The sequence below is a fragment of the Adiantum capillus-veneris genome, chromosome 11 (genome assembly GCF_014529385.1).
Source record: "Adiantum capillus-veneris isolate H3 chromosome 11, ASM1452938v2, whole genome shotgun sequence".
Lineage (NCBI taxonomy): Eukaryota > Viridiplantae > Streptophyta > Polypodiopsida > Polypodiales > Pteridaceae > Adiantum > Adiantum capillus-veneris.
In genome coordinates, this window is record NC_140941.1 from 143,822,126 (window position 1) to 143,834,893 (window position 12,768).

General features: G+C 41.7%; 1 protein-coding gene across 1 annotated transcript in view; it reads right to left on the bottom strand.

The window, feature by feature from the left end:
• Positions 1 to 3,073: 3,073 nt before the first annotated feature.
• Positions 3,074 to 12,768, bottom strand: part of LOC147448148 (uncharacterized) — a 73,077-nt gene continuing 63,382 nt past the window's right edge. The window contains exon 2 of the mRNA XM_086524011.1: positions 3,074 to 3,347. The gene's annotated coding sequence lies outside the window, so the exon portion shown is untranslated. The remainder of the gene's footprint in view (positions 3,348 to 12,768) is intronic.

Sequence of the window (12,768 nt, forward strand, 5' to 3'; positions counted from 1 at the left end):
ATAAGGAAAGAAATTGAGAGCCTTGCAAGAGCTCAGCTAGTTGATACCATAGCTAGCCAGAGTAGTTTTTTCTTTTTTCTTTTTTCTTTATTTTGGAAAAGAGGGGGGGGGGGGGGGGGGGGGCTGGGGGCTTGTTACCCTCACCATACACAAAGAGATAAAACGAGAATAATCAACTTATCATGATACAACAGAAATTAAACAAAAGATTCTATACTTACAAATCGAAGTGCTCAAAAAAAGTCCTGTGAAGTTTGGAATATGCAGAATGCAAACAAGATAAGTCGAAGCTAAAAAAGGAGCATATATCCATGGGAGATGACGAAAGCCAAAGCTATATAGCTTGAAAGCATACTTAGCATATTTAATACTGCAAGAAGGTGGCATATATAACAACACTACCACCAACAAGAGACCAGCAACCACCAATCAACAACCACTAGGTGAAAAGAACGTTTTTTGTCACCGTCAAACATATAAAAGTTCTTAGAACATATTTTGGCATAGCTTCATTGGCAAGCATATGGCCTTTCCACTCTTGTACTTGATTTCATCAAAAATGCATCATAATAATTGGCGATTCTATGGTGTACCATCTAAAAAAGAAGTGTTCATTATCGTGTTTTATATGTTAGAATTTCAACCTTGAATTTTTAATTCAAGATCAGACATAATTAATCTTGTAAACTAAACATCGTAGAACTCTACATTCAAGCCAAAATCCAAAGCTCATCTGATAGACACAAGGTCGCAAAACCAAATGTCATTAGCAAAGGTTCAATGGGAAAGAAATCAAGGGAGCCAATTTCAAAGTTAAATCGAATCCTCAATCATTATTACCATTCAAAATTCAAGACTCCTTGTGCAATCAGCTTGAAAGTTACATCATTCCAATTAATTGAATGAGAATGAAACAATTAAGACTAGCACATTGAAAGTGTGAGGGAACAGTGAAACTAAGCATAACTCAAAGTAAGAACATTTCCTCACAAAGTGAGTGATTGTGCATACAAAGTTTCCAAATTCCGATATGCATGAACACCAGTCGGAAAAATATTGAACCAAAGCTACAAGTACTACAATAGCTGTAAATCAGCAAAAAGAAACAATAGCAAAAATCCTTTGTTTGGTGCATGACAGCACAGAATTCAATCAATATTCGGGAGGCAAACTTGCAAATACAAGAGAAAGGAAGCTCAACAACTCAATTGCCAGGTCAACAACAAATAAAGTCAAAGCATTATTATAGGTGTCACATGCAGTAGACAAAGCAATCTAGTGAACAATGTGATCAAAACACTAGGAACCGTTAAATGCTGTGAAAGTAGCAAAACTGAAGAGCGATAATTAAGTATCCACAAAAACACTAAGGCCAAAATAGGCTTGATCATTGAAAACTCTTGTAGGTGTGCATCAATGGAGGAGACGGCAACAAAAAAAGAAAGAACAGTAAAACAAAAATCCAAGAAATACCGCACATGCACGCGTGCACACACACTAACTAACTAACTAATAACATTATTAATAAGAATAGTAGCAATAGAAAATGCAGGCCCAAATCATCTCAATTGGTTAAGTGAAGCAACCTCTTGCCTGTAGGTTAGCCATCAACTTGAAGCAGATGTTGAAATAGAGCAATAAAGTAAAATTCCAAGAATAAGTGAATGACTATCATATAGCCATGAGAGAAATCACCGCTAGGAGCAAACCCTTGTAACCAAAGTCATATGCACACTAAGCATGAGCATTTAGTCCAATTTTCTAACAAACATGTAGCTCTAGTTAGAGACCCAACTCATATAATCACTGGTCAAATGAAATAACCTCTTATGTCTAGGTGAGACATCAGTCTAGAAGTCGGCATTAGAAACATAAAATCCAAGAGCAAAGGAACTAAGCCAATGTCTTTTAACATTACTAACCAAATAGTGATTGCTCCTTGGCCCAAACCTCATGTTCGCCACTCAAGTTGCTACCTCTGCATCATCATCGCTGGTACTGATACTTTGAATAGGTATTGATTTTGCGGCCAATAACACAAATAAGCCAGGTTCAATCATTCCCTAATTTTGTAAAGAAGAAAGATGCTTAAAAAAGATTTGAACGCATACAAAATGGCAACATGGTGGTGTGTAGAAAAGATCCACATTTATGGAATAATTAAGATACACTCAAGTCAATTCAACAATTAAGACAACAATATTCCAACAGTGAATCAATTATGAAATCATTAGTTGCAAAACAAGACTAGAACAGAGCAGAAAATCCGAGTGCAAGCAATTACTAAAATGCTGGCATAGCAATCCAAATTTCACCCCATGTTACTACCAACCATTAGGGAGTGTAGAGAGATCGTAATATCTGCTCTAGTAAATGATGAATACCTACCGGAGCCATGAGAAGTGTAAGCACGTGAAAAGAACTCCGTCATCTCGAGTATAAATTTCCCAGAAAATCTGCCCTATCTTAAGCATCCACTTTAATTCCGATGAAATTACTCAATATTTTGCCTCGCTACAAGTTTGACTACCAAGCACAAGCACACAGGCCTATCTGCCCTATCTTAAGCATCCACGATGATTCTGATGGAATTACTCAATGTTTTGCCTCCCTACAAGTTTGACTACCAAGCACACGCACATAGGCCTTGCCTCACCACAGAGGCTTGTTTCAACTATATATCATAACCAGACAGAAACCACTACCACTGTCAAATATATGTTGCTTGCTTGCTAATGTGGCCTCTTCAGAACATCCACAATCTTAGAAATTCAGCATGTTTTGTACATGGAATTCATTGAAAAGCTTTTGGATACAGAGTGTGCGCTTCAGAAAGAAAAAGGCAGGCTTGAGAAATGGAAAAGCAAAAAAAAAAAAGCACCCTGGATTGAGTGTACCAGATTTATATCTAAAATCTATTGATATTGTAATATCTACCTTAAATAGTTATTTATCTATTTATTTTTTTATTAACGTTTACTTCATTATTTATTTATTTTATTTTACGTTTACTTCACTATTTATAAATATTTCAGGAAAACCTAATCATGGAGCCCAATTACACAGCATGATAAGGAGATATAAAATCAGTTATTTTTCTCCAAAAATTATATCAGAAAAGTTGATTACACCAAGTACGGAGCCAAATCATAAGAGCACAACATGAGAAGGCCTAGTGGACAGATAACCACCTGAAACCTTGGAATTTCTTTATTTGAAAGGACAACTGAGCCAAGCAAGATCCAATCATGTTTGATTCAAAAACAGCTTCTTGCCAACCACTGGACTACTCCTAATAATCCCAGAATGTTTCCTTTTGTTCAAGCTTTCCAATATCTCACAGAAACCTGTTGAGAAAAAATCAATCAATATGCCATGAAGACAAATATTTATCTTGGAAAAATAATATATCACTTCAACAATGTACGAAACATCAAAACACAAAGGAAATATAATCAGTCAAAAGAAACGACAGTAATAAAGGGGAATAATCACTCAAAAAATGCAACTTTATTAAAGTAAAATCGTGTAAACTGTGACTATAATGAGGCACTTTCAGAAATTCTGTTCAAAGAGCACGGCTTTACAAATTAGCTGGACCGTACTTTGCCGTTGTAAGGTCAACCATAGACCTACAGTCAGGCCACGAGGCTAAACAGACTAAACCCAATATGAAGTGCAGTCACCCACATCTTAGCTCAAACTCCAAAGTCCAATCCTTGCACACAACTGATCTAAGACAAATCATGGGACATGAAAACCGATATCTGGTGTAACCAATAAGATTTTCCATGCCGAAGTTCCAAGGGTTTCCCCATTACACTTCTTTCTTCTGTCCTAGCATTCCCTGTGGGTTGGCAAAATTTTGGTCTCAAAACATTTTTTTACATACTCAAACATGTGCTGGCAAACCCTTGATCATTGTCTGGGTTTATCCCATTGTTTATAGCTCCACAAGCACTTTACTGCAAGACAAGCTAAGGCCAGAGGATTGTGGATGTTTAAACTAGCCTCAAATCATAAGCCAAAAGTGGATCATTTGTACATTTCCCTCGTCAGCACTTTTCAACATTCGCACTGAGAAGTGGCCATCGATAAACCACAATGTACTACAGGTCAAAGAGAGGAGAAATTGAGAATGTGTCGTAGCCATACCGCAAACTGGATGCCTTATGCTGAACATGTGTTTAGCTCTTGTTTGTAAGCTGCAGCATGCTTCTGCTGAAACTTCACAGCCTTTTTCAGAAAAACTCCTTGCCTACAAATCACACCCTCCTACAGAATCATGTTTAACCTCACCACCAATGTTTTTGCTTGTTGTCACAAAAGAGAGCGCATAACAATAAATAGACATTATCTCTTAGTTAGAAGACAACCTGAAATACAGAGAGAGAGAGAGAGAGAGAGAGAGAGAGAGAGAGAGAGAGAGAGAGAGAGAGGATGCTCTTCCATTAGCTCTTGTTCCATGGTTGCAGCCAGGGATCAAGAGAGCTCGGCATTAAATTTCAGTCTTGTCGCTGTTGACACGGTTGTTGAGGTTTCAGTTTTATCATTGTTTGTCACATTATTGTTACTTGGAATGTCAATAAATTGCATCACACTAGCATCAGTGGTCCAAGACAGAATTTACTTCGCAGGAGACATTTGCACTTTCATGTAGATCGAGATGTGGATATACTTCTTGTGCAGGAGCACAAGCTATGCATGGCCAGTTATCATAGATGTGGCAAGTTGTTACCTGGGGATTCTCACACCTTTTGGGAAACTGTGATAAGCTAGCAGTATTCTAGCAGTGGTGTATGCATTTCTGTGGGACCCAGTAGGCGACATTGTGTACATGACCATGGGACATTGATGCATGGTAGAGTGATCTGGACTACTCTAGCGATTGATGACTCTTAGGTAGGTGTGATGTGTATCTATGCCCCCACTTCACCTCAGGAGAGAGCTGAGTTTTAGAGACCTTTGAGAATTGGTGTGCAGTGCAACAACCTTCTCTGCCATTTGTTGCGCCACATGAGAGATGCTTGGGTATTGTTCAGGTTAGGAGGTAGCTCTCCAAACAAACCCTCGGAAAAACAATCGCGCTTGAGCTCGCAGAAATTCTTGTCATTCTTTCTCTAAGTCTGATATGTTTGACTTCTTATTTTCATTGCGTTCATTTAAGCAGCTCGAGTAAACAAAGAGACTGGATTTCATTAATTTTGAAACGACCGAAACCGATACAAGTGGGACAGACTCGCCCTTGCCTTTCTCGTTCTTCACAGTGGCCTTTCTTGCCAAATAATCGACCACAACGCCGTTCTTATCGAACCAAGGGACCCCCAAAAGGACGTCACACCCCTCCAAAGGTCACACCCCTCCAATGGTATGATGTTAAAGCTTTGGTGCCCTACTTAGCCTTGGTGCCCCAGATACCCCTGGCAATGCACTCGAAGTTTTCCTATGATAGGTGTAAGGGCAACATCTCGCCCTGCTGCCGCTAGAACCGCCTCCATTGGAGATCCCATTTCGTCAAGTGTGATTCCAAGTTGAGCGGCCACTTCACTCGAAATGAAGTTGGCCTTGGCTCCTCCATCGAAGAATATAAGGATTTCCTGATCACATACTTTGCCCCACGCTTTGCAAGGCCCCGTACTCTTGTCTATCTGTTCTGGGCTTGTCTACACAAAATCCGGAATCAATCCTACCTTTGTTTTCCCTTTCTTTGCACGCTCATCCGCCGCTTTGAAACTCTTTCGTTTGTCCTCTGCCTGCTCCTTTGACACTTTGTTAGGGCACTTCACAAGAATGTGCCCCTATTCCCCACAACTCTTAACACCTGCCTTCTTAGTAGTACTCAGCATGCTCCTCTACTGACAGTTTCGGGCCGGCTGATTTCTTCTTCTACTGCTTACCCACCTTGTTGTTCCCGTTGAAGGAATCTTGCCCTATTGTCTGAAGGATACGCTGGTGTGCCGGCATGCGTACCAAAACCCTGCTTGGCATTACACATAAGTCTCTGAATAGAGTCAGACTTCTTTTGTAGGCAATATCGTCGTATCTCTTTGGGTAGACTGCAGCAAAACCACTCAATTGTTGCTTGAAGGTGATTTTCTTGAAAGAAGAGACTCGTAGAAAAGTATCCCAAATCTCTGGCAATAAACGTCCAAGGTGTCTTCTTTGGTCATCCTCAGATCATTCCAGGCTGTGATGACATCCTCTTCATATTCTTCTTAAAACTAGGCGGAAGTGAAGACGCGTTTGCATTTCAACCAAGTTGTGGGTGCTTTCTTGCGCAATAGTAGGGTATCCCAAATCTCTGGCAATAAGTGTCCAAGGTGTCTTCTTTGGTCATCCTCAGATGATTCCACGCTATGATGACATCCTCTTCATATTCTTCTTAAAGCCAGGCGAAAGTCAAGACGCGTTTGCATTTCAACCAATTTGTAGGTGCTTTCTTGCGCAATAGTAGGGTAGACCACCATGTCTCGGCATTTCCTTTCACATAAGACAATGCTATTCGCACTTCAAAGTGTTCAAGAAAACCACCTCCCAACAAGACAATGTCGAATTGCTATATGAATGCAAGGGCTCTGTGGGTATCCTTATAGCCTGAAAACGTATCAAACTTGAGTGCTTGCCCACCCTTTTTGAAATCCTTAGTCTTTCCGCCCTTCTTTTCAAGATGGTCATACTGGTTCAAACAGTAACGGCATCTTCTCTTCTTCCCGTACATTGACTCATCTAAGTGACAATTGTCAGAGGACGAGGTGTCCTCCTTGGAATTGTCAGAATGTTTCCGATGAATCCGAGATTTCTTATGGGATCTGCTCTTCTTGGTTTCCTTATTCTTCTTGCTCTTCTAAGTCTTTCTCCACTTCCAGTGCTTCCTATCCTCCTCGCTAGAGTCAAAGGAAGAGGAACTCTCTGAGCTATCAAAAAGCGATGATGAACTAGGATCATCCTCAAAGCGAACACGCTTCTTGGATTTGTTGGCTACCTCGCGAGTAGATTTTCGACCCAATAGCCGAGATAGTCTTCTGATCAACTCCTCTTTCAAGAGCTCTTCGTAATCTTCACCAATTTATTGACATGTTGCTCACCAGCATTGTCGAATTCACCTTATGAGTACAAATTTTGCTTGTCTGCACTTGGCTTCGCTTTTTGCTTCAAGGCCAACTTGAGAGGTGAGTGGGCGGCGGCACGCCATCGTGAATGAATCTTGTCAAGTGGGTGATTCTTCGGAAACATTGCATATTGTGGCTCCTTGGAGTACTTGAGCATCTGGATAGCACCAGTGTCAACCTGCAATTGACGCTCAAACTCCATCTTGCCTAAGTCGCTTGACAAGAATGGGCCATGCACTTCCCCCATCCCTCAGAAACAGACCGACTACCGGTAAAACTCTGTTGGTTTAAAGTGGGAGAAACCAAGGTGGGAGGGTACATCAGGTACGGTACGATATCCAAACGTAAGGGACGTACTTTTGTACCAAATACTTTTTTAGGTGCGTAATCAATACGTACCGTTTGTAAACAACCCTGTATTTATTCAAATTTTAATGGACCTCCAACCTAGCGACCTGCTAGACTTGTAATGAATACATTGTACAATGCTGCAAACTTAAACTGAAAACTCAAGCAGACACTTAAACAAGTTACAACATAACATGAGAAAACAGATAAACTCATCTTCTGCATCAATGATAAAACGAACTACAAAATTCAAACCATGTCCATGGCATATGCTAAAAGTAGATACAAACAAAACAAGAAACACTATATCCAAAATAAATCCAATGTCCATCATGGCCAAAAAAAAAAAAGTACGTACAGATCCGTACCATTCAAATGTACCATATTGTACGGATCAAGACGTACATACAAATGCAACCGGAACTATTTCCTCCCTGCCGATTCGCTACCTGAATCCATGTGTGCTGTGGGAAAACGGATTGGATCCTTCATAGAACTTCGAAGAATCGCCTCAGCTCTAATACCAGTGTAATAGACTTGGATACTCCAAGCCAAAGATCTACAGCAACACACATGAGAAAACTGCAAACAACTGAATAAACTTGTAGAGAGAGAGAGAGAGAGAGAGAGAGAGAGGAGGAGAGTACAAAGCACGACGCAGTTCTAAGCCAAGATGCACTCGCCCCTAAGACTAGCGGCCCTTCTGGTATTTCTTTATTATTACTTTGCAAGAGTACAATGTACGAGGGTCCTCCCTCTCGCATTGTTGTCGAGAGAAGAGGCCCTGGCACACTTATAAATAAAATATACCTGTGGAACCTAGAACCAAATTTCATAAATTGCTGAAAATTGTTGACGTGTCAAGCCACTGAAGACCCATAGGGTTAGGGCTCCCGAGCCTAACCCCAGCCAACCTACAGATCCCGGCCGAGGGGGCGAGGGGCCTAGACCCTAGCATAAGTAGAAGAAGAAGTCTTTACCAACTCACAGATCCTTGTTGAGTGGCCCAAGCATTAAAGTTGGGTTAGGATTAATAATCCTAACCCCCAGCAAACTTATGGGACCCCATCCAACAGGGCCTAAAGTAAAGCACCTCGGGACACATAAATACCGATCCTTTTTGCAGCAAGCGTGGGTTCTCGTGGAGAATCCAACAATGACAACACCCCTTTGACGGTTAGTCTACAGGGAGATGAAGAAAAGCTAAGTCCCAATGTAGGAACAGAAGAAACCAACGGAGATTTTGGTAAATTTCCAATGGGAAATCTCCACAAAGCGAAGTACAAACGTCAACTGCAAGTTGACACGTGAGTATAAAGATTGATAAGTACTCCAAAGACCTGAAATATGTGAATCACCTCCAGAATTACCCGCTTGATGACATTGACTCAAGATGGAGAGAGGTCGTTGATTCTCCTCTTAAGACGGTAATGAAACACAAAGCAAAGCCGAGGACAAAAAGCAAAAATTGTACTCGCAGAAAGAGTTTGATGAAGCTCTTGAAAAGAAGACCAATCAGCTGATGAAAAGCTTAAAGTACTCTCGGAAGAACAAGAAATCAGTGAATTTCCCTAGTTATTTGGACCGGGAGTCGACTTTCGAGGTGGTGAGGAGATCCAAGAAGCGTGTTCGCTTTCATTTTTCTTCATCTTCAAATTGATAGTTCGTCGTCCTCTAGTTCAAGTAAGAATGAGAGAAAGCAAAAGAAGCAGAGAAAAAACAAGAAAAGCAGATTCTTGGAAAAGCCTAGAAAGCACAGGGAGCCATCTAGCAGTTCAGAAGAGGATACCTCATCCACCACTGACAGCTCAAACAATGAGAAAAAGAACAAGAAGACCAAGGAGCTCAAGAAAGGGGGTCAAGTAGTCAAGTTTGACACGTTTTCAAGCTACCAAGACACCCATCGAGCCCTTGAATTCATACAGCAGTTTGGCGTCGCCTTCTCGGGAGGTCGTTTCTCAGAACGCTCCAAGGTACAAAGGGTGGCATCTTACTTGAAAGGAAATGCATTGACATGGTGGTCCACGCTGTGGGTGTGTATAGATATTAGAAGCACCTAAGAAGTAGGTAAATCTACCTAGATAATGGAAGAATATGAAGAAGATGTCATCATGGCTTGACCTCATCTGAGAGTGAATAAGGAAGACACTTTATTAGTAGATCAAGACATCCGTGAAAAGATCAACGCCGTCCGGATGTAATTGCTAAAAGGTTACAATGATCATGATTTGTATCTGATACCCTCGACAAAAATGTGATTTGATCAGTGACTGATGTCTTTGTAGAAGCGTTGAATTTGTAAAGTCTAGTGCATGGGTACATAGAGTCACTGTGTATTGAAGAAAGTTGTTGTTTTTTGGCTGTTTTGCACGCATAATCAAGGGTGATTACAATTCTTTTAGGAGGGAGGAATGTCACAAGTTGGTGACGTGGCGTGCTGACTGCGTGTGCCAAACTGGCCCACCTGTGTGCCCAACTAAAAGAAATTGGCCGAGAGGAAAGGAAGATCTGAACCCAAAAAAGTATGGCTGAAAGGACCATAGGGTTAGAGTTAAACACTCTAACCCTGTGAACTTGAAGATTATGGCCGAGGAACCTAAACCCTAATAATGCAAAGCGTAAGGACTGGCTGAAATTTCCGCAATTTTTTGGTCGTTGCTGACGTGGCAGAGCTGCACGGAATCCCACAAATTGCGTTGGCAAGGTTCTGACGTGGCAGGGTAGATTTACGCCATGCTTTTGGTAGAGGATGCTTTTGGGTGCAAGAGCTTTTGAATCAAGTGCTTTTGGGGCTCTACTTCTAGGCATCCCTTGTACTGTCAATAAGGACCCTTGGGGCCTCACTCTAGAGGGCATCTGGATGCAGAGCCTCACAGAAGAGGAGTTGTACCTTTGCGAAGCAAAAATAAAGAAATGCGGGAAGGAGACTGGTATTTGGGGCCAGTGCATCTAGGAACGGAACTCCAAAGTTCTCTCTCTCTCTCTCTCTCTCTCTCTCTCTCTCTCTCTCTCAGTACACCTTCTAAGCGGGTGTTTTTGATGTAGTTGTTTTCTTCAAAGTTGACTTCACACTTGAACGGAGGACGATCATCGGGGTGCTTGTGTCACAATTGCTGACGTGTCAAGCCACTGAAAAACGGAGCCAACGTGCAGACCCCGGTCGAGGGCCTAAACCCTAAGAAGCAGTAGAAGAAGAAGTAGAAGCGTCACAACATGTTTTACCAACTTGCAAAGTCTCGTCGAGTGGCCTATTTTTAAAGACAAGTTTCCACCAGCTTATGGACCCTGTTCGATGAGGCCCAAGGGACCTAAAGACATTATAATAAAGCAAGACCGCACATACACACACACACACACACACACTCAATCTCTTGCATGGAGAGCTAATGATGTGGCAGCTGTACGGACATATTTCTGCAATTCACGTTGACTATGCTGATGTGGCAAACAATACGGAATTCCGTGTTTCATGTTGGCTGTGCTGACGTGGCACTTTTACGAATTTCCACACAACAGGCTGGCAGCTTTTTGCACTAGAGCTTTTGAGGCCAGATGCTTTTGAGTTTGAAGCTTTTCATGTAAACTGCTTTTTATAGGCCAAAGGCCTTTAAATATGTGAAAGGGCTCGGTCTTTGACACGCTTCTCGGTGAAGGTGCAGAGGGCCAGTACAATGCCAGTACCGGCATTGTACTGAGTTCAAGCAATATAAAGAAATATAGAAAGGGGTGCCAAGGTTTTGGGCCAGTGCTCTCTCATGGTGGAACTCTGCCACTCCCCATCTCGTGTGTCGTCTATCTCTTTCAATTCAGTTGTTACTAAAGGCCCTTGGCCAAAAGCTATACATGTAAAGCCTCAAGTCGAAAAGCATTTGGCTCCAAAAGCTAGCAATGTCAACAGGCAACGCATTTTGCGGAAATCTATACAACCTACCACATCATCAACATAAAGCACGAGCATCTGTACAGCTGCTAATCATCATCCCTTTACGCAAGGCTTGAGTGTGTGTGTGTGTGTGTGTGTGTGTGTGTGTGTGTGTGTGTGTGTGTGTGTGTGTGTGTGTGTGGCCATGCTTTGTTTTTATGTCTCCCAGGCCCCATCAAACAGGATCCCCATAAGTTGGTGGAAACTCGCTTTAAAAATAGGCCACTCGGCAAACCTTGTAAGTTTGGTAAAGCTTTATCTGCCTCTTTCATTGGGTTTGGACCCCTCTTTGTCCGGAGTCCATCCTTTAGGTCATGATACGTCATCACTTTGTGACATGGTCTCACTATTTATGTCCACTATGAGCTGCAGAGAGGGTGTTAAGTTATGGCATCTCAAGTGAATTGTCCAATGTGATCCCAATATTTATTTTGGCTTTAGGTATTTATTTTACTTATTTATCAAACTCTAAGCATGGCAATTTGCTAAGGTGACTATATAAGTACATCTACCCCCCATTGTATAATCATCAATTCATTGCCAAGGTTGGTTGGTTCAACATTCTCTCTCTCTCTCTCTCTCTCTCTCTCTCTCTCTCTCTCTCTCTCTCTCTCTCTCTCTCTCTCTCTCTCTTAGATTCTCCCCGTTGCTCTCCACATCATCGACTTTGACAGGGCTCCCTGTCCATTGGCACTTCATCTATGAAAGGTCTCAAAAGACTCGCATGGAATGCATTGTGAATCTTCCAAGTATCTGGTAACTTCAGTCGAAAGGATGCACATTTATCTTTTCCTATACTTGGAAAGGTCCATAGTGTCGATTACTAAGCTTTGGAAAAGCCTCTCCTTACCCGTTCACTTTCATAGGCATGCTTTCTCAAGCCGAAGTAGCACCCAATCATCTTCCTAGTGTCTTTGATCCTGTGTATGATGATCTACTTCAAAAATCTTGTCCTTGGTGCTTAGAATCAGTGGAACCTTTCTGACACCCTCAACGATCTCAAATGGCGCCTTCCCCGTAGATGTGAGAACTGTGTTATTATAAGCAAACTCCACCAGAGGCAGATACTTCTCCCAATGGGTTTTATGATCGGAGATGTAAGACTTGAACAAGTCTGAAACTATTCCCATCTGTCTGTGGACAAAACGAGAACAAGAAGTCAAGGTGTGTGCCAATATTCTCCCATATTGCTCTCCAAAACAAGCTCGTAAATCTAGGGTCTATCTGACACATGCCATGTAATCAAAAAATCTGAGAGACGAATAGTTGGGCAAGATGATCGGCTTTCATTGTCTTCTTTACCAGAATGAAGTGAGCCTGCTTGCTGAATCTGTCAATGATTGTCTAAATTCCATTTGCCCACTCTGAGTCTTAGGAAGGTCGAAGATA